Raw genomic sequence first — 23361 nt, 5'->3', positions numbered from 1 at the left:
CCAGGGGACATAAGACATAGCTCCAGGAGACCCTGAATCCCACTGCTCGAAGTGTCAGAGTTAGGCCTGCCTGGTTTTACTCTGTCCAACCCAGCCCTGTGTCTCTGCACTGTGCACCAACAGCCTCCAAGTGACCAGCGCTACCTCTTCTCTGCTTCCCCAGGGAGAACCCTGCATCTGGGCAACAATGTGAAATTTTTGAGTTCTCCTAGACTACTTGTCTCTGGCAGAAGTTCAATGCATGCTCAGCATCAACTTTGTAACACAGAGTCCCCCGGAAGAAAGTAACAGGCAGTTCTACAGAATAATGAAACCGCTGAGCTCTCTATTAGGAGGGGTTACAGCCTGCCTGGAAGCCATCCCTTCCCTTCCACTTCTTGGCTGGCGGATGGTGTCTGTCCAGCTCCGCAGCCCTCAATTAAACAGCCCCCTCCAGAAAAGCAAAGCCACTCCCCATCCAGTGCTCCAGTTCTAGCCTCTCCCTCCAGGCCACCACCCACTATAAACAACTTGGCCGTGATATCCGCTCTCTGCAAATCGGCTTTGAGAATCTGTTTTCCAAAAGACAGGGGGTGCCATGCAAGTGAAAACAACGTGTACACCTCACCCTCCACAGGCCGTGGAGATCTCGCAGGGACTCTGGGTACACCCAGGGGTTGGGGGAGCCTCAGATGGCTTTGTCGCTGGAGCAATTCAGCCCAGACTCGTATTTTAAGAACAGCAGGAACGTAATATCAGCTGAAAGGAGTTTTCTGTGCGCTGTTTAACTAAATGGCTCTGCAGCTGGAGAGAGCCATAGGCAGACGTGTTAGCAGTCAAAGGCTCCCAATTACAATGATCCTCTTTTATTGTATAAAAACAGCAACACAGCCATTCTCCACCTCCCGATGCCTGCTCCCTCCGCCCCCTGCCCCCATTGGCTGGTGAGGTTCTTCAGCCGCCTGCAAGTAGCACCCACATTCTCCCCAGGCTCGAACTTTGCACCCTTCAGCCCACTGGGATTCCTTCCCTCTAGCCCAAAGAGGGGAGGGTGGAGAAGGTGTGGTACCTGCTTGCCTCTCCTCCCCCCACCCCCCAACATTCTGTTACACACACTGACAGAGGCTGCAGCATTGTATGGGTTTGGAGGGTGGAGGTGCTGGTGGGTGCTATAAATAATAGGCACCGATCTGGAATTTGTTTCTGTTTTGATGAAATGCTGTCTCGCACACACAAGCATGCACACACACACACACACACACACACACCCTGACACCCCGTAGTGGACAAGCAATCAGACTGTCGCGGCGCTTATAAATAGACTGGGTGAGTTTGAATCCTGACTCTGCTGATCTTGAGCAAGGATGGAACTCTCTTTGCTCTGGTTCCTGTCTTTCAAAGGAGGCTCACAGCACTGCCTGTGCTCAGGTGAGACGACACAGGGAAGGGAAAGCAGCCGCAGAGTGCCCGGCTTTCAGGAACTGCTGCTGTTCCTAGGGTGCAGACACCGTGTGCAAATGGTGTGTCTGGGTGTGGAGGGAGCTTTGTTGTTGGCTTAGCTTCACCAGACGGAGTGGACAAGGCTGTCGGCGCAGAGATGGCTGTGGGGACCCAAGTGGCAGGCCCCCCCATGAGCGTGCTCCTGAAGTCTTTCTGCAACACTGGTTCAAACTGTCACTTTTGACAGCCCATGCGTGCCTGTGTGCATGCTGCCTCCGCCTCCACTGCTCTCCTCTCGGTTCTCTGCAGGGGTTTGGAGCCCAGCAGCTGCAGGTATCCAGCCAGACCCAGCAGAACCCAGGAGCTCTCATTCAGAACCCTTCTCAACGGCAGGCCCCTTCAGCTGCAGAAGTGGGCCCTGAGCGACCTCGATGTGGCCACTGCCTGAGGCCTCAGGGATGTACACATCCAGTGCCCACATTGAACTTGACTCTGAATGGAGCCCAGGATTTTGTTGGCTTCCCTCTGCTAGATAAATTCAGCGTAGGCTTCCCACTTCCATCTGAAAACCAAACCTATGCACCCCTAAGATATACCATATACCCCTTTAACCAAAGTGAATGCCTGGGTAACACCCATAACTACCAATCCACCACAGATCTGAGCTGGAGTTTCATTCACTGCAGATTCTGTTACGTGTCAACTACTACTGCAGTGAAACACTGTAACAACATTTCATGGCCACTAGTGTTTCTAGTACTAGGAGGAGGGAGGGGGCGAGGCACAAGGGCGGAACTGTGGATTCTGAGGGGTAAATTGTCCACTGGTGGGTAAGGAGAGGCTGGGATTCAGTACACCTTAAAGTCTGAGTGGACATTGAGGTCCTGCTGTCAGGGCTGTCTTTCTCCTTGGGGCCTGTCCCACATATCCCAAAACCAACCAGCCCTTCCTAAATGCAAGACTACAAGCCTGAGAACAGGAAGCAGATTGTGGGTGGTTGTTCTTAAAAATCACAACCTGTTCAGTGTAGGTTGGGGGACTCAGAGAAGGGTGCGGGTGGGAGTGGGGGAAACAAGAGTTTTTTTTTTTTCCAGTTAGAAATGAAACTACTTTGTCAATACTGAAAACAACACCCACCTGATTGTCTACCAAAGGGGGCAGGTGCATAACGACGCGTCCTTCCAGAACTGTGCGCTCTGGATTTGACCATGACACAGCACATTACAGGACCTGATCGCCAGGGTCTCACCGTGACATTCTCAATACGGCTTACCATTTCAGTAGCTGCCTGGATTTGCCAGGGTACCGCTGCACATGGGGAAGGGGGGTGGGGGGGGAGTGGCAGGAGGATAGGAGGAGAATAGCAATGAGACGGGGACAGTCAGGGTCCTGGGCTTGTTAATAAAATCTATGCATGTTAATTACTTGGCACTTCAAGGATACGATAAAGTCACTTCCTAGAGGTGCTGGCAGTGACGCTGATGCCGGTGGTGACAATTGCTGAGCGCAATCTGCACATTAGGTACTGTCCAAACCCCTTCATCATTTCTTCTGAGTCTCATGACAGCCCCACGACAGCTCCCAGAACAGCATCCATTTTCGAGACAAGGAGACTGAGAGTCAGAGGGGGAAAGCAATAGCTCATAAAATGAGCTGAGAGGGTAAGGGCTGGCGGCCCACGCTGGAGATATTCAGCGTGGGGAAGGCCTCAGAGGCCCCGTGACATCATTCCCTCGATTTAAAGCAAAGGTGAGGCTCATGGCCAAATTCAGCTGCTGAGCAGTGCAGCTGCGGCCAGGACCCGGAAGTCCCGGAGGCCAAGACAAAGGCCAATGTGGCGTCCAGGCAGGAATCGGGGCCTCCTCTAAGCCTGTTCAGTTTCACTGAGATACGGTGGAAGGCGAGCTCCTTGAATTTCGGCTCCTCCTTGATAGAGCCTAAGAGAAAGCATGCCCACCAGCCCTCACTGCTTTATCCTTCCAGCTTCTCTTTTTGTCCTAAGGCAAGACTGGTGCCCTGGTTACAGCTTTCCAGAACTCCTTCTATTTCAAGTAAGCAGCGAGCTGGTTCATCCACATAAGGCATACTGCTATCAGTCTAAGCCTTGCCCCTTTCCTAAAACCCGCTACCTTTAGGTTAAAAGCCAGCCTGCTGTGTACCCCCCTACCTGTCTGGCCTCACCTCTTGTTATAACTCTCCCCTATGTCCCTCTGTCTGCTTCCCACAGTCTGTCTGTGTTGCTGTCATCCAGTGCTCTTCCTACCAAGTCAGCAACTGCTCTGCCATTCACCCCCCCCCCCCCGTCCCCGCCTTACACAGTGAGCCTCAACTTGTTTGTGGCAATAATGGGCCCCATCAAAAACACTTGGCTGCCTCTCCCTGGCAGGTGTGGGTCACCACATGGCATAGCTCTGGTCTATCAGCTAAGGACAGGGGTCCCTTCCCAACATAACAGGGCCAAAGCTCTCCGGGCCACTTTCATCCTTTTCTCTCTTCCTGGAATGCGGATGTGAGGCCTGGAGATGCAGCAGCCATCTTACTACCATGAGCTGACAAAGGCTCAAACCACACCCTGTAAGGATGGCGGAGCGGGAAGACATAGCTTGTGTTCCCGACAGCACAGCTGAGGCATCATCCTACCCACCCCGTTGCTTGTCTGACACAAGGAAGCCCCTATCTGCTTAAGTCATTAGTGCTGTGGGTTTCTGTGACCAGCAGCTGAATGCAATGATGTCTGAACCAGCTCCAGACACGGCTGCTCTTCGTCCATGGCTCAGGGAGACCCTCCCCGGTTCCCTCTGAGCCCTTCCTGGTGCTTCCACGGCGGTGACCGTTCACAATTACTGCATTTGTTTAATCCTGCTTGACGCGCCCTAATGAGGGTCCCCTGCTGATCTGCTTCAACCGCCTAGAGCTAGGGGGTCTCTATCCCACCAGCATCCATGAGTGCCTGGAGAGGGCTCTACGCAGAAGCCAGGGGGCTCTGTTGCCTAGCATCTCTGCGACGTCTGGGATGGTGCACGGCACTGCACACTGTGGGCTGCCCGTGTCCCCAGGGGCTGACACTCTCTCCAAGTTGCTGACCTCCCTGCCTGCATTTGCTCATCTACAAAAGAGAGAGAACGAGAGGACTTATGTGGCAGGGTTGCCGTGAAGACATAAGCACTCAGGACGGTGCCCAGATAGGAAAGTACTCAATGGTGGTGGCTGAATGAATAAATGAACCACTAACAGCTGCTAAATAAATGAAAAGACAATGAAATCCAGGGAAATGCCTGGGTTCGGCTCCCAGGGCAGCAGCTACAGGTTCCATTTTCCCACCTGTTCTTGGCACTATACGTTCTCACTCTTGACCATGACTTCCCATATCTGGGGAGCTGCTACGAGGCGAGCGGGTTAAGATAACAAAGTCAGGCCTGGCTTGCTTTTTGCTGTCTGGCTTGGTCAAGTTTCTTCCCCTCTCTGAACTTCAGCTTCCTCATCTGCACACTGGGGATAATTACAGCACTTAGCATATGGGACTACGGCAAGCAGCAGCCGATAGAGCAGGTAAACCATACAGCACCCGGCCTGGCACACTGTTAACAGGAAGTGGTAGCAACTGTTACCAAACATCGCCATTATTCTCTTGGCTAAATGCACAGCATCCTGCAGAACCACATGGCCCCAAAGTAGAAAACAGTGGGGGCGGGGGTCACCCCGGTGCATCAAGGTCCTCCCATCTGCATGGCGGCACCATCGCCAACCAACAGCGTCCTTTCCAATGGTTTCCCTTGTCAGTGAGGATGAGTTAATACTAGTGGGTCTGCAAAACTTTACAGAAAATGCGTTATTATGAAAACAAAACTCTGCATGGATTTCATACATTCTGCACCAAAACAGACTTAGCTCTTAATTCCCTTTTTCACAGACATTTTCAAGCCCCCAACCCAACACAGCTGATCGGCCCTAAACCCTTGGCATTCTGAAGGCTCTCCTTAGGGTTGTTAACTTCAGGTGAGTCCTTAGCTGGCATCAAACGCAGCTAAGAATCAGAAAGCAAGGCAGGCGTGAGAACCGTGCAGGAGCGGGGCCTCTCTGACCAGCAATGGCAGCCCCACGCCTCCCAGGCCACAATGCCGTGCTACTTGTGGACTTCCCCTCCTCTGGCCTTAAAGAAAAGGATGTGAATACAGCTTCGTGTAACTTTGCCTATAAACTGAAATCAGATCTTTATGTTCATCCATTCAACCACCTGACGGCTCCATGCATCTATTTTTTTTTCCTATTAAACACACCATTTTACAAGATATTTATTCCACTTGGTCATCATCTAAATGCTTCCTGATACTGCTGCCCCGGGAGTGAACTCCATACACCCGCCGCTGCCCTCATAAAGACAAAGTCACCTCTTGACTCCAGCCCGGAAGAGCCCTCAGAACCTCACGCCTGTGCGTGCACAAGCGTTGCCCTCCGCGCCACATAAAGGAGCGCTGGCTCCTCTGTGTGCATGTGCGTTACAAGGGCAGTTGTGGTAATTCTGAGAGACCCCAAGGGATCCTGGCCAACAGGGCCTGCCTGGGGTCCTTGGCGAGAAAACGATCCCGATCACGACAGTAGTGGGTAGGGACAGGACTCCAGGGTCTGAGACGGATCCCTTGGGCCCAAGCTGAGCAGCAAACTCTTTTTAAAAAGGGGAGGGCTCCAGGCAAAGTCTGTATTCATCCAGCCCCCTCCTCCTGCTCGCCCCAAACAAAAGACCCTGGCCAAAGAACTGAAGGCGAGACCCCACTGGCCGAGCACTCGGGTCGAAGCCCGAGCAAATCACAACTTTGCTTCCCTGTCCAGTTTTCTCCCCAGCCTGACCAGCTCTCCTCCTCGCCCGTCCCCCGCCCCCCTCCTCCTCCTCTGAGCACTGCACAGCGAAGAGGCCAAAGGGATCGTCCTGTGATGCTCGCCGGCTTCCAACTTTCCGCTCAGCTCTGTCTCCGCAGCCTCCTGCAAAGCGGCTGGGAAAAGGGCAAGTTTGCAAAGCCCAGGGTACCAAGTCCTGGGGAAGCCACAAAGAAGCTGCAACACCAACAAAGATTAACCTCTTGTGGGGCGGTCGCGCAGGGGCTGAGCGTGGGCTCCCGCGGCCGTGCGCACCGCAGGACCCCCCGTGGTCCCCCCGCCGTCCCCAGACCCCCCGCCGGGCTCGCTGGCACCTGAGCGCCGCGCGGCGCGGCGCGCCCCGGCCCTGCCCCCCGTCAGGTAGCGCGCGGCGCGCCCCTGCCTGCAGCCGCCGGGAGCGGCCGCGCGGCGAGGCAGCCTCAGCCCACGGCGCCAGGCTTCCTGCCACCACCGCACGGCGCGTCGTCACCGCGGAGGGGCGCGGGCCGCACGCGCAGCCCCCGCCGCTGCCCGCGCGCCCCGCCGAGCCGGGGCCGCGTCCCGGGGGCGTCCCCGCGGGACCTGCCCCGCTGGCACAAAGCGCCGCAGCTCGGCCGGGGAGGGAGGGCGCCGGCCACGGAAGAAATAAATAAATAAAAACAGAGTCGGGTCTACGTAACGCCCTGTCGAAAGCGGACGCCATATTTTTTTGTGGCTTATGTCGACATAGGGAAACGTAGACATGTTGTTCCTCCTCCCCTCCTGCTCGGTCTGCCTCCCGTTTATCCAAACTTGCAATCAGAACTCTTTTTTTTTTTTTAAACCTCCTTCTCCGTATCCGCACCTCTCTTCCCACAAGCAAAAAAAAAAAAAAAAAAAAAAGCCTGCACCCCCCCCCCACCCCGGTCCTGCTCCCGTACCCCCCCACCCCCTCATCACGGACACGGCCAAGTCCCATGAACAGCGCGTTTTGGGGAGCGGCGGCGGCGGCGGCGGTGGGAAAGTTGGGGCTGGAGCGGCCGGCGCCCGGCGAGCGGGCCCGGGGCGGCGGCACGGCCGGGGGTGCTCAGCGCGGGCGAAGTTTCTTACCTGCGCCGGGGCTGGAAGGCGGGCGCCGGCCGGGCCGAGACGCGGCTCGGGTTCCAAAATGGAACTGCTGCTCCCACCCACGGCCCCGCTGCCCGGCGGCGCCCGGTCGCGGCGTGGGAAAGGGGGGCCGCCAGCCCGCCGGACCGACGGACGGAGGAAGCCCCCGGACGGAGGACGGTAGCCAAAATTTTTAAAAGAAAAAAAAAAGGGAAAAAAAAGGGGGAAAAAAATGCCTCGATCAGTGGGGAATCTACGCCAAAACCCACATGATCTGTAACGTCAGCATGCGTATTTGCATACGGTACCACCGCCGGGCGCCGCCGGGCTCGGGCTCCGCGCAAAGTTGCAAAGTGGCCTTGGGGCCCCGCGGAGACGCCGGCGCGGTGTCATTTTGAGCCGGGAGCTGGAGGCTGGGGGGAGGCTACCCCTAAAGGCACTGGTCCCTGGCCAAGGTGTGTGTGTGCGTGGAGGGGGGGGGAGCAGACATTCACTGGAAAGTCCGAGCCCAGTAACGGACTCGGTGGAATTTCTGCGAGAAGAGGAGGGGGCGGCGCGAGCGAGCTCATTGAATATTAAGCACGACCCGGCTCCGCGGCCGCAGCCCAACCCGCGGCGTGCAATACCCATTTTCTTTATGAAAAGTTCAAGGTGTCACTGATGAGCTCAACAAACTGTTGATCCTGACCACGTGGAGGGGCGGGCCCGGGGCCGCGGGGCGCGCTCGCTGGCCCGGCACCCGCCGCGCCCGGACCCGCGTCCCCTCGGCGACTCCGGGCGCTGCGCGCGGGTGGGGTGCGTGGGGGGGGGGGTCGCCGCGCTCCCCCAGGGCGCTATCCGCGCCCTGGCGCGCCCTCGGCTTCAGGAATGTAATAACCATAATAATAATTTTTTTTAAAAAAAGCGAGATCTACTTTGCTCCCTGGATAGAAGCGAGACAACTCGGGGCAGGGAGGGGAAGGAGCCCCCACTTATGTAACGGCTGGAACTTGGCTCTCCTTCGCTGGGGAGAGTCGGGGATTTCCGTCCGCGCGGGTCTGAGGCTGGTTAGAGATCTGCAAACTTTTTCCCCTGAACAGCCGGTAAACAAACTCACACCCCGGGAGGCGACTTAAACTCCAGTCGGGCCCGCGAGCGCTGGGATCCTCAGACCCGGGGACACGCACACGGCTGCGGCGCGTGCAGTGAAGCCCCTGGAGAGCGAGGCCACCACTTTCGGGACCGAGACGCGCGAGGGGGAGCCCGGACGGCCTCCGCCTCGAGCTCCCCCGCGGCGCTTAGAGCGCTGGCGGGCGGGGTCTCGGAACCGCAAGTGAACAGGAGTTCCCGGCGTCTGGCTCCTGCAGCAGTGGTCGGCCCCGGAGCTCCGAGCGATTCGCGATGCAGGGACACTTGGAGACCCTAATGCGGCAACCCGTGTGTGCCGCGCGTTCCCGAGCCCGGGTGGACCCCGCTTTGCTTCTGTTGGCCGGAGGGCGCTGCGTTAGCTCCCGGGTTCTCGCCGGGGGAGAGCGCGCGTGAGCCGAGTCCGGGCGAGGGGCTGCGGTCCGGGTTTGGTTTTGACACTTCGGAGTGCAGCGCGAAAACAAAAGGAGCCTGCGGCGGGGAGACTCTGCGCAGTCCCCGCCCGGCCTGCGGATTAGCAGGCGCGGCGCAGCGCGGCGCGGCGGGCTTCCCGGCCAGCTTGGCTCTGGGGAATTAGAACGAACTCTAGTGGCGGTTTGAGTTCGGCTCTGGGCGCCAGGGCAGCAACAGGTGGCCGGGTGCGGTGCAGTGGCCGCTGACGAGGCCGGGAACTGGGGTGGGCAAGGCTGGCTTTGGGCGCCGACCGCGTGGCCGGCGCGCTGGGAGACGGGAGACCGCTTGGCGGTTTGGTTTCCTAGGCTGGGGAGGAGGAAGTAGCTGAAAGACGTGCAAGGGTTCCCATTTCCCCCGGGGCTCCCCTTTCTCTGACATAAATAACCCCTTGACTCCCCAGGAAAGAAAATTGTAATTAAATTAGCTGCTATGCAAAACTTTCTCAATGGCCTGCACCTGTTCCTTTGGTCTTTGCTGATGCAGGGTCTGCCTGTCTGTTTGCTTTTTAATAACCCATAAACAAGGTCCTGGCTTGCAGGTGCTACCCACCGGTCTAGAATTTGCGAACTAGAAAATTACAGGATTCTGATAAGAACGCCGTGATGATTACAGTCCAGCACAAGTCCGTTCGGCCAAGGTCCTAAGCTGCTTGCCTGTGGCATCAGAAATTAGGGATGCTGGTTTTCCACCCTAAGAGGGTCCTGGGATAGTAAATGGGGGGAAATGCCGATAATTTTAGCATTTTTGCATTGCTTACCTTGATATGCCCTTGTAGATCATTCTACTTCCCCTTCTGTTTAAAAAATAACTAGGCACATGTTTCAAAAAATTTGTGGAAAATGAAATTCAATGTATTTTGGTTGAAAATAGAAATATGGTTTTTCCTAACATATATTTCTGTGAAATTTTTGAAGACCCTGCATATGCATGGACTTCAAAAAAATTTTTTGCAGCAAAATAAACCTATTTTATTTAAATTTTCTACGAATTTTTGGAAGGATCTTTGTGAGTCTGTTTCCATGGAAATTACCCAAACCTTAAAAATGATTCCTGTTTTGAGGCTGCACCTCATCTTGATGATCAATCACTCAGGAGGGTTTTCTGGAAGCTGAGTTTCCCTTGTCTCAGGCCCCCTGCCAGCTGCTTCAGGCTGGGGGAGATTATGTATACCGGGAGGGCAGCTCGGATGCTGGGAGCCGGAGAACCCCACGGACCCTGGCTTCCTCTCTCTTCAGGGCCCTTGGGTCTCATGGAACTGTAGGGGTGAGGAGCTTCTGTGCAGTGTGTGTCTTTACATTGTTCTAGATTTAGCATGGACTGGACTTTCACTATCTAAAGAACCAGCGAGGAATAAAACAAGGATGACTTTTGCATTTGTTGTCAAAAGAGTAAGCAGACCCTTATTTGATAGGGATCAGGAGTGTGGAACCAAGACTCTCAAGGGTATTGTTCAGTTTTTTTGTATGGTTGCTGCTTAATCTTTACAACAATCCTATCAGCCAACCATTCTCAAAATCTTTTGACTCAGGTTCCATTTAAAGTCATATTGAAGATCCTAAATATCTTTTATTTTTTTGGGTTGGATACATATTTGCTGTATTGGAAAATTAAATTGGAAAAGATGAAAAGTACACTTTCCATTAGCCTGCAGAGCAGTGACATCATTGCATGTCACATAACCTTTGGTAAACTCTGCTGTGCACCTATGAGGAATCAGAGTGAAAAGGACCACTATGAAAACAGTTCTCACCTCGAGGACCCTGAAAGGGTCTTGGGGACCGCCAGGATCTCTGGCCATAATTTGAGACCCGCTGTCCGCTTATATTATTATCCACATTTTACAGGTGAGGAAGCCAAGGCTCGGAGAAGTGTAGCAACCAGCCCAAGGCAAATGAAGGAAACTAGGATAACTGAGCACCAGTTCATTAGAGGCTAGAACCAGAGCTCCATTCCACCTTTCTGATAACAAACTGAGCTCAACCTCTAGACTAGAGCAGCTGTCCGGCTTCCCATGACTGTCTTCATTGACAGCAAAAAGTTTTGAGGCTGGGCACAGCACTAGCCTTTATCACATCCTTAGAACCACCTACCTGACAGTAGTGTTTTCCCACCTTATAGATGACAGGACTGCAGTTGGGGCAGGATGAGAAGCTGCTTTGAATTCCCAGAACTGGCAAGTGGTAGAATCTGGATTCCCACTTTGGTGGCTTCAGGAAGGAGCCATGGGGTTTTCTACATGGTCCAGTGGTGTGGGGAAGGGCACTTTCTGCATGGTAATTTGGTGAGAACCAAGCCTGTTTGGGGAGTCTTAAAAATTTAGAAATGGCAGACCGGGAAGAAACAGCAATCACAACATTTCCCCCAAGAAGCCCCTAATCTAGTAAGACAGCCACGGTGGCTTTTAAACCCAGAGGAGACCTGGGAGGAACAGCCAAGGCTGCGAGTTGAGATGTGAATTGCAGGGCCGCCCCTTCGAGCTGTCTGACTCCTGCATGTGCATGTTGGATAAATATCTTGTGAATGAATGAAAAAAGAAACACAAAATGCAGAGAGAAATGAGCAAGAAAAAGCAAACAGGTCTCAGAGATCCTACCAGGTCCTGGTTACAATTTTGCTGTACATATTCCATATGTTAAATTTATTTAATTGGTTCTAAGACTCTTAGAAATGGAAACTATTAAGTATCAATTGACCAACAGTGGCATACAACAGCCACCACTGGCACTACTTCTAATTAGAGGAGCCACAGTGTGACCCTTTGGAGATTCGAATGGCTTTACTGAATGCCTGCAGTGAGAGGGAAAAGGAAATGCTGGGTAGACGCTGTTTTCCTTCGTGTCTGCATCTCCCCACCCCCGTGGCTTATTATGAAATGTCCTTATGCCAGGAGATGAAATCCCCTGGCATTGCTAGGATTGGAGCCGGGACTTGGTGTTTTCAAGTTTATGCCAGAGCTTGAGTTTAGCAGCAGTTTGAACTTGCTTGAGGTGTTAGAACTGAAAGTTTACAAATTGGGAAAAAAAACCAGAGCTTATTATTTATTTGATTTCACTATGTGGTTTGATCTTTGCATCATCGCTGTAAGGAAGACACAGCTGGTACCATTATCTCCATTTTACAGAGGAGGTTCTGGAAGCTTATAAAGGTTACAGTAATTAGTTCAAGTTCACAGGCTGAATTCAGAACTATGATTAAAATCCAAGTCTTGTAAGTGCAAGGTCGATGTTATTTCAATGCCCTGTCTTTATCTTTTGCTATTGCACCAAAAGGAGAGTAAAGATAGTCCCTACCAGACATGACCCACCCCTGTACCCTCCCCCCCTTTTTTTTTGCAGAACCCTGAAGTACAAGTGCCATCGGGCAGTCTTTCTATCATAAATTATTTTAATATGAACTGATGCATTTATATAGCTGTCTCCCAACTAGAATGGGAAGTTCATGCAGGCAGAGCTTTGCTCAGTTCACTGTAGGTAGTATCCACATGCTTACCCCTGGCTGGCGTGTCAAAGGTGCCCAAGCAACTGCTGAATGAATGAGGTGCATTTCTGGTCGATGCTTACCCAGAGACAGGGAGCCGATGCTGTCCAAGAGGCCACCGATCTGCTTACCTGGAACGATCTTACAAAGCATTTTGTGTCCTGGGGTCAAGGCTGCAGTTTCTGCAGTGTAGGTGAGGAAGTGCATGGTAGTCAGTCCTTACCTGGGTCATCAGGCTGACAAATACCAGCTCTGCGTTGATCCCTAGATGTCTGAGCCTCTAACCAGCTCGTTTTACAGGTGGGAAAACTGACGTTTCTGGGGTTAGTGCCAAGACTAGATGTCAAGTCTCCTGACCTGTCTTCTGGTAACTTCCTAGAAGATTTGCTTATGGACAAACCTCAAGCTCACCAGAGAGAAGCAGAGCTGTGTCCACAGTTAATATACAGAGGAGCTAAGAGAGATCTGTATTGTGGGATAAAAGGTTTACGAGAGGAGAGAGAGCACCTGCAGGAGGCAGTTGCAAAACACAGTCATCCGGGCCTGTGACTTTGTCTTGAAAGTGGACATAATAGTGCCTCTGGGTGTCATAAGTTTTCGTGCGGGGCAGGCATTTGGAGCAGTAGTTAAGACACATCCCGGCCAGCACTGTGGCTCACTAGGCTAATCCTCCTCCTTGCGGCGCCGGCACACTGGGTTCTAGTCCCGGTCGGGGTGCCGGATTCTGTCCTGGTTGCCCCTCTTCCAGGCCAGATCTCTGTTGTGGTCAGGGAGTGCAGTGGAGGATGGCCCAAGTCCTTGGGCCCTGCACCCCATGGGAGACCAGGAGAAGCACTTGGCTCCTGCCATTGGATCAGCGCGGTGTGCCAGCCGCAGTGCGCTGGCTGCGGTGGCCATTGGAGGATGAACCAACGGCAGAGGAAGACCTTTCTCTCTGTCTCTCTCTCTCACTGTCCACTCTGCCTGTCAAAAAAAAAAAAAAAAAAAAAAAAAAAAAAGACACATCCCACATCAGAGCGTCTGGGTTTGAGTCCTGGCTCTGCTCCTGGTTCCAGCTTCCCACTAATGCACATCCTGGGAGGTAGCAGGTGATGCTTCAAGTAGTTGGATTCCTGTTACCCAAGGAGAGGCCCAGATGGGGTTCTGGGCTCCTGGCTTTGGTCTGGCCCAGCCCTAACTGTTGCAGCCATTTGGGGAGTGAACCAGCAGGTGGAAGATCTCTCTGGGCCTCTTTCTGTCTCTCCCTGCCTTTCAAATATATAAAAAAATTTTTTTTAAAGTATTTTTAAAGATTTTTTTGTGAGCTTCCAATGAGATAGCCAATATTAATGTGTCTCTTTATTCTTTAAAAATTTTTTAAACCTATTTATTTATTAGAAAGTGAGTGAGAGAGAGAGAGAGGGAGAGGCTGATTTATTCCCCACATGCCTTCACTGGCCCAGACTGGGCTGACACTGGACCAGGGGCTGAAACCAGGAGCTGAGAGCTTAATCCAAGTTTCCCACTTGGATGGCAGAACCCAGTGACTTGACCCTTCACCTGCTGCCTCAAGTTGAGTCTGCATTAACACAAAGCTGGAGTAAGCAGTGGCATCAGGTATTGAACCCAGGTACTCCAACATGGGACTCAGGCGTCTTAAGCGCTAGGCCAAATGCCTGCTCCTCTCTTCATTCTTATAATGATCTTATATGTGTTTCGCGACACAGGCATTGATCTAGCTAGTATTTGGTAGCGATAGCATAGAGGCTCTTGGGTTTGAATTCCAGCTCCAGCGCTAACTTAACTTCTCTGAACTTCAGGGTCCTTAGCTATGAATACTAAATGGGGATAATGATAATCCCTGTCTCCCAGGGATGTTGAGATAATTCATGTAAAGTATTGAGCTTTCATGCTTGGCCCACTGTGAGGGCTCGGTAAATGTTACCTATTATTATCGCTTCTCATGGAAAAATAATACATATTCATTGTGGAAAATTTAGAAAATGCACATAAATAAAACACTTGTTGAATAAATATATAATCTATAAGCCATATACGAGCAAAAAATATAAAGTAAGAAAATACACAAAGTATGAGGGGTTTCAGAAAGTTCACGGAAGAATAGAAATAAGACATGCAAGGCAGGCATCTGGCCTAGCTGTTGAGATGCCCACATCCCATATTGGAGCACCTGGGTTTGGTTCCAGGCTCTGGCTTCCTGCTATGGCACAACCTGGGTGATTAGTGATGGTTCAAATAAGTGGGTTCTTCCACCTATCTGGGAGCCCCAGACTGAGTTCCAGCTCTTAGCTTTGACCTGACCCAGCACTGGCCATTGTAGGCATTTGCAGGAGTGAACCAATGGATGAAATCCTCTCTTTATCTCTGCTTCTTTCATAAGAAAATTAAAAGATATTAAAAATTTTCCATAAGCCTTTTGAAGCCTTTTCGTGTACTATACTACTTAGATTATTTATCTTACTATATGTTATATAAAATGAACACAAGTAAAAATGTATGCATTAGAAAATGGATCAAGAGATCATTCAGTTTTATCTCCACAGGAAGGCACTGAGAACATTTTCTACGAACGTCTGCCTGCATTGAGATTTTTTTTTCAAGTGTCTACTTTGTTTTACACTCTGTTCTGGGGACTGCATCCAGAAGTGTTCGCAATAAATTTATGTTGTTTAAGTCACCCAGCCCATGGCAATTTGTCCTAGCAGCCAGAACTGACTGAAACAGTTAGTTTGAGAAGCATGAGATGCTATAAACACCGACTAACTCCTTTCTCTGGCACTGGATTCCTCCTCCACTATCCAAGCTGTCATCAAAGCAGATCTCGCTCGGTCTCTTTCCTGCCCACCGTCCTTTGGGATGGCATGAGTCGTCTTGTGTAAACGTGTCCCAGTAGCTTTTCCAGCCCTGGCTGCTGGTGCTTCTAACCTTGTCCTGTAAGTCAGGGCATTATTGGGTTATGGGGCACTCCTGTAAACTGTCCGTGGTTTTTCTGTCTTTGTCCGTGGTGTGACTGTCACCTGAATGCCTTCTTTCCTCTTCTGTCCTTCTAGGGAAAGACCCTGTCACTTTGGGAAGTCCCTCTGCCTGCTCTCCGGGAGAGTTCATCCTGATACCTCTGACGTCCTGCAGAACTGTACTCTGCTCAGATCGCTGGTCATCGCCCTGTGTTCTAGAGACTTTGTGTTTGCCACGTGCTGTTGGCTGTAGGTCCCTGTGGATGAGGACTTTGCCATAGCCATCTCAGTGTCCTCATTTCTTGCCTCACAGCAGGGATTTAGTGGGCAAGAGCCGAAGAATTCCCAGCCCCTGCTTATTCAATTAACCACAAATCTAGGTACTGCAGTAAAAGGATTCTGCAGATGTTACTGAAGTCCCAAGTCAGTTGCCCTTAAAATGGGGAGATTATGAAGATTATGTAGATAGGCCTGAGCTGCTCACACAAGTCCTTCAAAAGCACACACGGCTTTCTCTGGCTGGAGGCAGAAGGGAAAGGCAGAGACATTCAGAACACGAAAGGGATCTACCACGAGGGGGTTTTCTGTTGCTGAGATGGAGGGGGCCTGTGGCAAGGACAGAGAGCCACCCTAGAAGCCAACAGTTCACAGGGCACCTCCGTCTGACATCTGCAAGGAAATGAATTTGGCCACTAACCAACGAGCTTGGAGAACACCCTGAGTCCAAGATGAGAACTGTGGGCCGGGCACACACTTTGGTTTCAGCCCAGTGAGACCCTGAGCAGAGGATCCAGTGGAGCTTGGGCAGATTTGTGACCCGCAGAAGCTGTGAGAGAATAAATTCATGCTGTTAGGTTCTTGATCACTTTTTTCCATGGCAATAGAAGACTGATGGATAGACAGAGCAAATGTTTGCTGAGTGAATGATTGAATGGAAAGAGAACATCCTGGTTTCTCTTTTTCTAAGGACATGAATACTATCACCAAAGTCCCACCTTACAACTTCATCTAACCTCAATTGCCTCCTAAACATCTCCAAATACCAGCATGTTGGGGTGGGAGGGCAGGAAGAGCCTGAACAGATGCCACAGTTTTGTGATATTAGCACCTGTGGTAAGATAACATTTTGGAAAAGTTTACTGATAGGCTCATCTCCATCCACTTCCCTATGCTCTTTGATCATGTGCTTCGCCCAAGGAGGATGAGAACTTTTGGTGCTTTTGCTTTGGGGAAGGAATAAGGCAAAAACTGCATTCCTGAGAAAATTGCTGGCCTTTTAGTTTTTAAATCATGGACCCATGGGAGGGTTGGAAGAACTCAGGAAATGGATAATAAATTTTGGCAAGAACATGATGAAGCAGAGATACCGCTCCCCAGCCCCTTCCCTAGCTGGAGAAGAGTGAGGTGGAGGGAAAGTTATGAGAGCTCCTCTGATTTCTGCCCTCTGCGTGAACCTTGAGGGGTGGCCACATCTACTCCCCGGCCTGTGGGATCTGGACCAGAAGGCCTGGGTCGTGCCAGGGTAGAGTTCTGGGGACAGGAAGCAAGACTGTATAGGAGCAGCTGCCAAGCAAGGCAGAGAGATGAAACCCACCTGACAGCCCATTAGCTGTTCTATAAAGCAATCTTAGCACACCCCACCAGGACACAGGGTCTACTTCCATCCCCTGGGAGCTGGATGAGTTTGTGAGCACTTTGATCCACAGCACGTGGCAAAAAATAATTCTATGCGATTTCAGAAGCACAGTCACAAAAGACAATGCAGTGTCTACCTTGTTTTCTGGGACACTTATGTTTTGAGACTTGAGTGTGAGAAGCTTGATTCCATGAAGGCTCTCACACAGTGCTGTGCACATAAGGAGAAGCCACAAGTACCTGGTCCCGTTAGCATCCCAGTGGAGGTCTCAGCTGACACCTGGCACTGACCATAAGACCTGGCCATCACGAGACTTACAGATGATTCCAGTGTCCAGCTGTCAGGTCATCTCTGGGCCTTAGGTCGTCCCAGCTGAAGCCCCAGTCATCATGGAGCAGAGACAAACCCTCCCCACTGAGTCTGGTCTGATTTCCTGAGCCACAGAAACCGGGATATCATAATAGTACAATGGTTATTTCAGGGTGGTTTCTCACAAAGCCACAGTAGTTCCTGTGGTGGGTGAGGGTGGGATGACCCCAAGTGCCACAGGTGATGTGGGAGGCAGAATAGTCTCTATTCATCTTTTCACTACCCTCTGCCTCCAATGTGTCCATGCACACTAATCCTTAGAGCCTGTGCTTGTGTTACCTTGCATGCAAAAGGGCTTATAGATGGAGTTAAGTGAGGGTCCTGAGGTGGGGGCATGGTCCTGGAATATCAGAGCTGGTTAGAGAAGGGGGTGTGAGGATGGAAGCAAGAGTTCACAATGCAGCGATGCAGCCTCAATCAAGAACTGTAGGCAGTCTCCCAGAAGGGAAAGCAAGAAAACGGATTCCTCCTGAGCTTCTGCCAGGCAAACAGCCCTCTTGTCACCTTGATTTTAGTCCCAGTGGATCCACTTCAGGCTTCTGACCTCCAAAACTCTGAGATAATACGTTTGTGTTGTTTTAAGGCACTACATTTTTGGTGATCCATTATAGCAGGCACAGAAACTAATACCCTGGTGTGGATGTGGTACTGTTGGTACAGAGGTCTCATAGGTGGGACTCAAGGATGACCCAGCAGTGGCCTGTGTGGACCAATGACTGAGGGACTCTGAAGTGAATGGTTCCTCTAGGGATAGCAGTGTGGGCAGATGATACCAGGCATGAGGGTATGTTTGTCCCTGCTTTCCACCATCCCCCACCTCACTTTGATATTAGGTTATACAAAAGTGTTGCAGAACGTGCACTATCTCCACAGGGAAAGGAGTAAGTGGTAGGAGTTGGGCTGTCTGGGATTGTTTCTACCACATTGACTGAATGGGAACTCCAAATACAAAAGGAGTTGCATTGTAGAAATTAAAGAAAATTGGTAGACTTGAGCACTCTGGTCAAGGACTTTGATTTATAGCTCATCCACACTTAAAAGAATGTGCTTTCCCAGGGGGTGAGTACAGCTATACAATGCTCACATGCAAACCCAGAGGCAAGGACTGGGATTTGTCTGTGGTCTTTTAAGAATTAAAAGAAGATAAGAATAGTAAATGTTTTCAGGCACGTGGACCAATGGAAGAGTAGAAACCTCAGAAATGAATCCATGCAACTACAGTCAACTGTTCTTTGACAAAGTTACCAAAAACATGTCCTGGAGAAAGGATGGTCTCTTCAGCAACCTGAGCTAGGAGAACTGGCTTCTTATAGGCCGAAGACTGACTGTTGACCACCCACCACCTCCCACCCTATACAAGTCAACTGAAACTGGATTAGAGATGCAAACTTAAGACATGAGACTATAAAACTACTAAAAGAAAAAATAGGAAAAAAACTTCAAAACACTGACATAGGCACTGATTTTTGGATATGCCTCCAAAAGCATAGGCAACAAGACTACAAATATATTATATTATATTATATATATAGATTTTGCAAAGCAAAAGAAATAATTAACACAATGAAGAGACAATGAGTGTGAGAAAATCTTTGTAAATATGCATCTGACAAAGTTTTAATATAGAGAATATACAAGGAACACAAAGGACTCAACACCCAAAAAAAAAAAAATCACTGTCCTTTAGGGAAATGAAAATCAAAAGCACAGTGAAGTCTCATCTTACTCCAGTTAGCATGGCTATTATAAAACAGGCAAGAAATAATAAATGCCGGTGAGGATGTGAAGAAATGGAAATACTTACACACACTGTTGGTAGGAATGCGAATCATTACAGACGTTATGGAGAACAGTCTGGCAGTACCTCTAAAAACTAAAAATAAACACCATAGACTCAGCTATCCACTTCTGGGTATATACCTAGAAGGAAATGAAATCGGCATATAAAAGAGATACCTGCACTCCTGTGTTCATTGCAGCACTACTCACAATAGCTAAAATATGAAACCAACCTAGGTGTCCATCAACAGGTGAACAGAGGAAGAAAATGTAGTATGTATACCTAATGGAATCCTGACATTTGCTACAAAACGAATGGAACTAGAGATCATTAATAAGACACAGAATGACAAATGCCACATGTTTCTCATAAGTGGAAGTTAAAATAAGTCAATGTGAACTTAGAATAGTGATTATCAGAGCCTGGGAAAGGTAGGGGGAGGGAGAACAGAGGCAGCTGGATAATGGGTACTGAAACTCTTCTCTTACAATATTGTATTATATTCTGCATAAAGAACTGGAAGAGAGGAGCTGCTGGGCTCCAAATGCAGGTGGAAAAGCTAGTTGCCTGGTTAGACTGGTTGATGTTGCATATATATGTTGAAATATTGCACGGTATTTTTTGGCTGTCTGGGCACCACCATGACTGGTGGCAAGAACAAGCAGGCCTTAAAAAGGCGGCAAAAAGGGAGCCAAAAAGAAAGTGGTTGATCCATTTTCTAAGAAAGATTGGTATGGTGTGAAAGCACCTGCTGTGCTCAGTATAAGAAATAATGGAAAAACAGTCGTCACGAGGATTCAAGGGACCAAAATTGCATCTGATGGTCTCAAGGGTCATGTAATTGAAGTGAGTCTTGCTAACCTGCAGAATGATGATGTTGTGTTTAGAAAATTCAAGCTGATTACTAAGCATGCGGAGGGTACAAACTGCCTGACTAGCTTCTGTGGTGTGGATCTTAGCAGTGACAAAATGTGTTCCATGCTCACAAAATGGCAGACGATGACTGAAACTCATGTTGATGTCAAGACTGCTGACAGTTATTTGCTTTATCTTGTGTTGGTTTTACTGAAAAACACAACAATCAGATACCAAAGACTTCTTATGCTCAGCTCTAAGAGGTCCTCCACATCTGGACGAAGATATGAAAATCATGATGCAGGAGGGGCAAACAAACAACTTGAAAATAGTGGTCAATAAGGCCGGCGCCGTGGCTCAATAGGCTAATCCTCCACCTTGCGGCGCCGGCACACCGGGTTCTAGTCCCGGTTGGGGCGCCGGATTCTGTCCCGGTTGCCCCTCTTCCAGGCCAGCTCTCTGCTATGGCCAGGGAGTGCAGTGGAGGATGGCCCAGGTGCTTGGGCCCTGCACCCCATGGGAGACCAGGAAAAGCACCTGGCTCCTGGCTCCTGCCAGGATCAGCGCGGTGCGCCGGCTGCAGCGGCGGCCATTGGAGGGTGAACCAACGGCAAAGGAAGACCTTTCTCTCTCTGTCTCTCTCTCTCACTGTCCACTCTGCCTGTCAAAAAAAAAAAAAAAAAAAAAAAAAAAAAAAAAAAAGAAAATAGTGGTCAATAAATGGATTCCAAACTGCACTGGAAAAGACATAGAAAGGGCTCGCCAATCTATTTATTGTCTCCATGATGTCTTCCTTAGAAAAGTAAAAACGCTGAGGAAGCCCAAGGTTGAGTTGGGAAGACTCCTGCAGCTTTAGTGTGACAGTAGTAGTTCTGGAGAAGCCACTGGGAGTGAGAAAGGTGCTGAAGACGAATGAAATAGTGGGCATGAACCACCAGTCCAAAATCTGTTTAAAATTTGGATTTTAATAGTGACATGTAAAAAGTCCTATCTGTGGAAAAAAATTGCACTGTATCCCATAAAAAAGTACAAGTGGTACGCGTTAATAAAAATGTTAAAGGTTTAAAAATTATAACTTCTTATTTTGAAACAGTTTGACTCACAGAAGATGTAAAAATAATACACAGAAATTCTATGTACCCTTCATCCAGTTTCTTCCAAGGATACCACCTCACATAAGCTCAGCACATTTTCAAAATGAAAAAGTTGACGTTGGTATCATACTAGTGCAGGCCTTATTTGGATTCCTATCACTTTTTACATGCACTTTTGAAAAAGCTTTTTAAAATTTCTGTGAAATCTGAAGAGCGCTTTGTAGTTATTTTTTAATCTGATTTTAAATTTGAGAGAATTGTGGATACACACGCAGAGGATCCCTCGTGTCACCCTTTTATAGCCATACCCACTTCTCTTCTACCCCGTCCCCTCCAGAACCCCTGGCAGCTATTAATCTGTTCACCATTCCTATAATTTTGTCATTTCAAAAACTCTTATGTGACCTGGATCACTCAGCATGTGACATTTTGGGAATTCTGTTTTCATTCAGAATTATTCTCTGGCATTTCATCCAGGTTGTCACATGCATGTTCCAGGACAGTGTGTATGGTTCCTGTTCATGGTTTGTCTGTATGTGTTCCTTGTACTAAAAAAAAAAGTGTATTCTGCTGTTACTGAATGGAATGTTCTGTGAATGTCTATCAGATCCTGTTGATTGACGCTGTTCCTGTGTTCTGTGTCCTTGATGTTTTCTGTTTGATTGTTTTTTATTCATTGTTGAGAGAAAGGTATTGAACTATTCAGCTATAATTGTGGATTTGACTGGTTTTGGTTTCCATTCGCAGTTTTTGCTGTACAGACTTTATAGCTCTGCTGTTTAATGCACAGGCAATTATCCTATTTGGGATTCATTCAGCATTTTCTAAAATTGACAGATAAAATTGTATGTATTTATTGTATCCAACATGATGTTTTGAAATACATATTTAAGCATTCAAATATATATATACTCTAGCTAATTAACAAATGTATAGTTATCATTTTTGCAGTGAGAACACTTAACATCCACTCTTTTTGCATCTTTCAAAAATACAATAAATCATCATTAACTATAGTCACCATGCTACACAATAGATATCTTGAACTCATTCCTCAAATTATATGTGTCTGTTGAGCAATGTGCCCCTACTGTCTTGCCACTCCCTATCTCTATTCGAGCCTCTGGTAAACACAATTCTACTCTCTCCTCCTCCTTTATTTTTTAATAATTAATTTATTTTATTTATTTGCTTACTTGAGATGCAGAGTCACAGAGAGAAGGAGAGACGACAGAGAGAGAGAGTCCTCCATCTGCTGGTTTAGTCCCCAAATGGCTGCAATGGTTGGAGCTGGACCAATCTAAAACCAGGAGCCAAGAGCTTCTTCCAGGTCTCCCTCATAGGTGCAGGGGCCCAAGCACCCAAAACCATCTTCTACAGACCTCCCAGGCCATCAATAGGGAACCGGATTGGAAGTGGAGCAGCCAGAACCCATACTGGCGCCCACGTGAGACGCCAGCACCACAGGCAGATGCCCAACCCACCACGCCACAGCACTGGCCCCTACTCTCTATTTCTGTGAGATTAACTTCTTTAGATTCCACATGTGAGTGATATTTATCTTTCTGTGCCTGGATTATTTCACTTAATATAATACCCTACAGGTTCATTGATATTGTTGCAAATGACATGCTTTGTTCTTTTTTTTTATCACAGTATTTCATTGTGTGTGTATGTGTGTGTGTGTGATATATATCACATTTTTTAATGTATTCATTCTTTAAGGACATCTAGGTTGAATCCATATCTTGGCTATTGTGAATAGTGCTGAAATAGACATGAGAGCTCAGATATTAAAGATTTATTTTATTTATTTGAAAGACACAGTTACAGGGAGTGGGATGGGGAGAGACTTAGAGATTTTCCATCCATTTGTTCACTCCCCAAATGGTGGATCTGGGCTAATCTGAAGTCAGGATCCAGGGGCTTCTTCCTGGTCTCCCACATGGGTGCAGGGTCTCAAGGACTTAGATCATCTTCTGCTACTTTCCCAGGCCCATTAACAGGGAGCTGGGACTTGGAACTGGCTCCCATATGGGATGCCAGCACTGCAGGCAGTGGCTTTACCTGCTAAGCCACAGCTCTGGCTCCTGTCCTCTTGCTTTGAGTTGTTTGAGTTGTTTGAGGTCCTTATATGTTTTTGGAAACTAACCCCTTATCAGATATATAGTTTGCAAATACTTTCTCTCATTCTGTTTGTTGTCTCACTCTAATTATTGTTTAACTCTTCAGAAAATTTTTTAGTTTGATATAATTCCATTT

General features: G+C 49.2%; 1 protein-coding gene, 1 long non-coding RNA gene and 1 pseudogene across 3 annotated transcripts in view; 2 read left to right on the top strand and 1 right to left on the bottom strand.

The window, feature by feature from the left end:
• Nucleotides 1–7860, bottom strand: part of ZHX2 (zinc fingers and homeoboxes 2) — a 154214-nt gene extending 146354 nt beyond the window's left edge. Inside the window, exon 1 of one of the 2 annotated variants that reach the window (XM_051844015.2) lies at nucleotides 7360–7860. The gene's annotated coding sequence lies outside the window, so the exon portion shown is untranslated. The remainder of the gene's footprint in view (nucleotides 1–7359) is intronic. The other variant, XM_051844016.2, reaches the window with a different exon arrangement.
• Nucleotides 7487–16218, top strand: LOC103348124 (uncharacterized). Its single transcript, XR_007918718.2, has 2 exons — nucleotides 7487–7811; nucleotides 15462–16218. It is a non-coding gene; the product is annotated as an uncharacterized lncRNA (long non-coding RNA).
• A 3604-nt stretch (nucleotides 16219–19822) lies between these two features.
• Nucleotides 19823–20512, top strand: LOC138849976 (small ribosomal subunit protein eS1-like; annotated as a pseudogene).
• The last annotated feature ends 2849 nt before the right edge of the window (nucleotides 20513–23361 follow it).

This window comes from Oryctolagus cuniculus, chromosome 6 (assembly GCF_964237555.1).
Source record: "Oryctolagus cuniculus chromosome 6, mOryCun1.1, whole genome shotgun sequence".
Classification (NCBI taxonomy): Eukaryota; Metazoa; Chordata; class Mammalia; order Lagomorpha; family Leporidae; genus Oryctolagus; species Oryctolagus cuniculus.
This window is presented reverse-complemented; position numbering and strand designations above follow the sequence as displayed.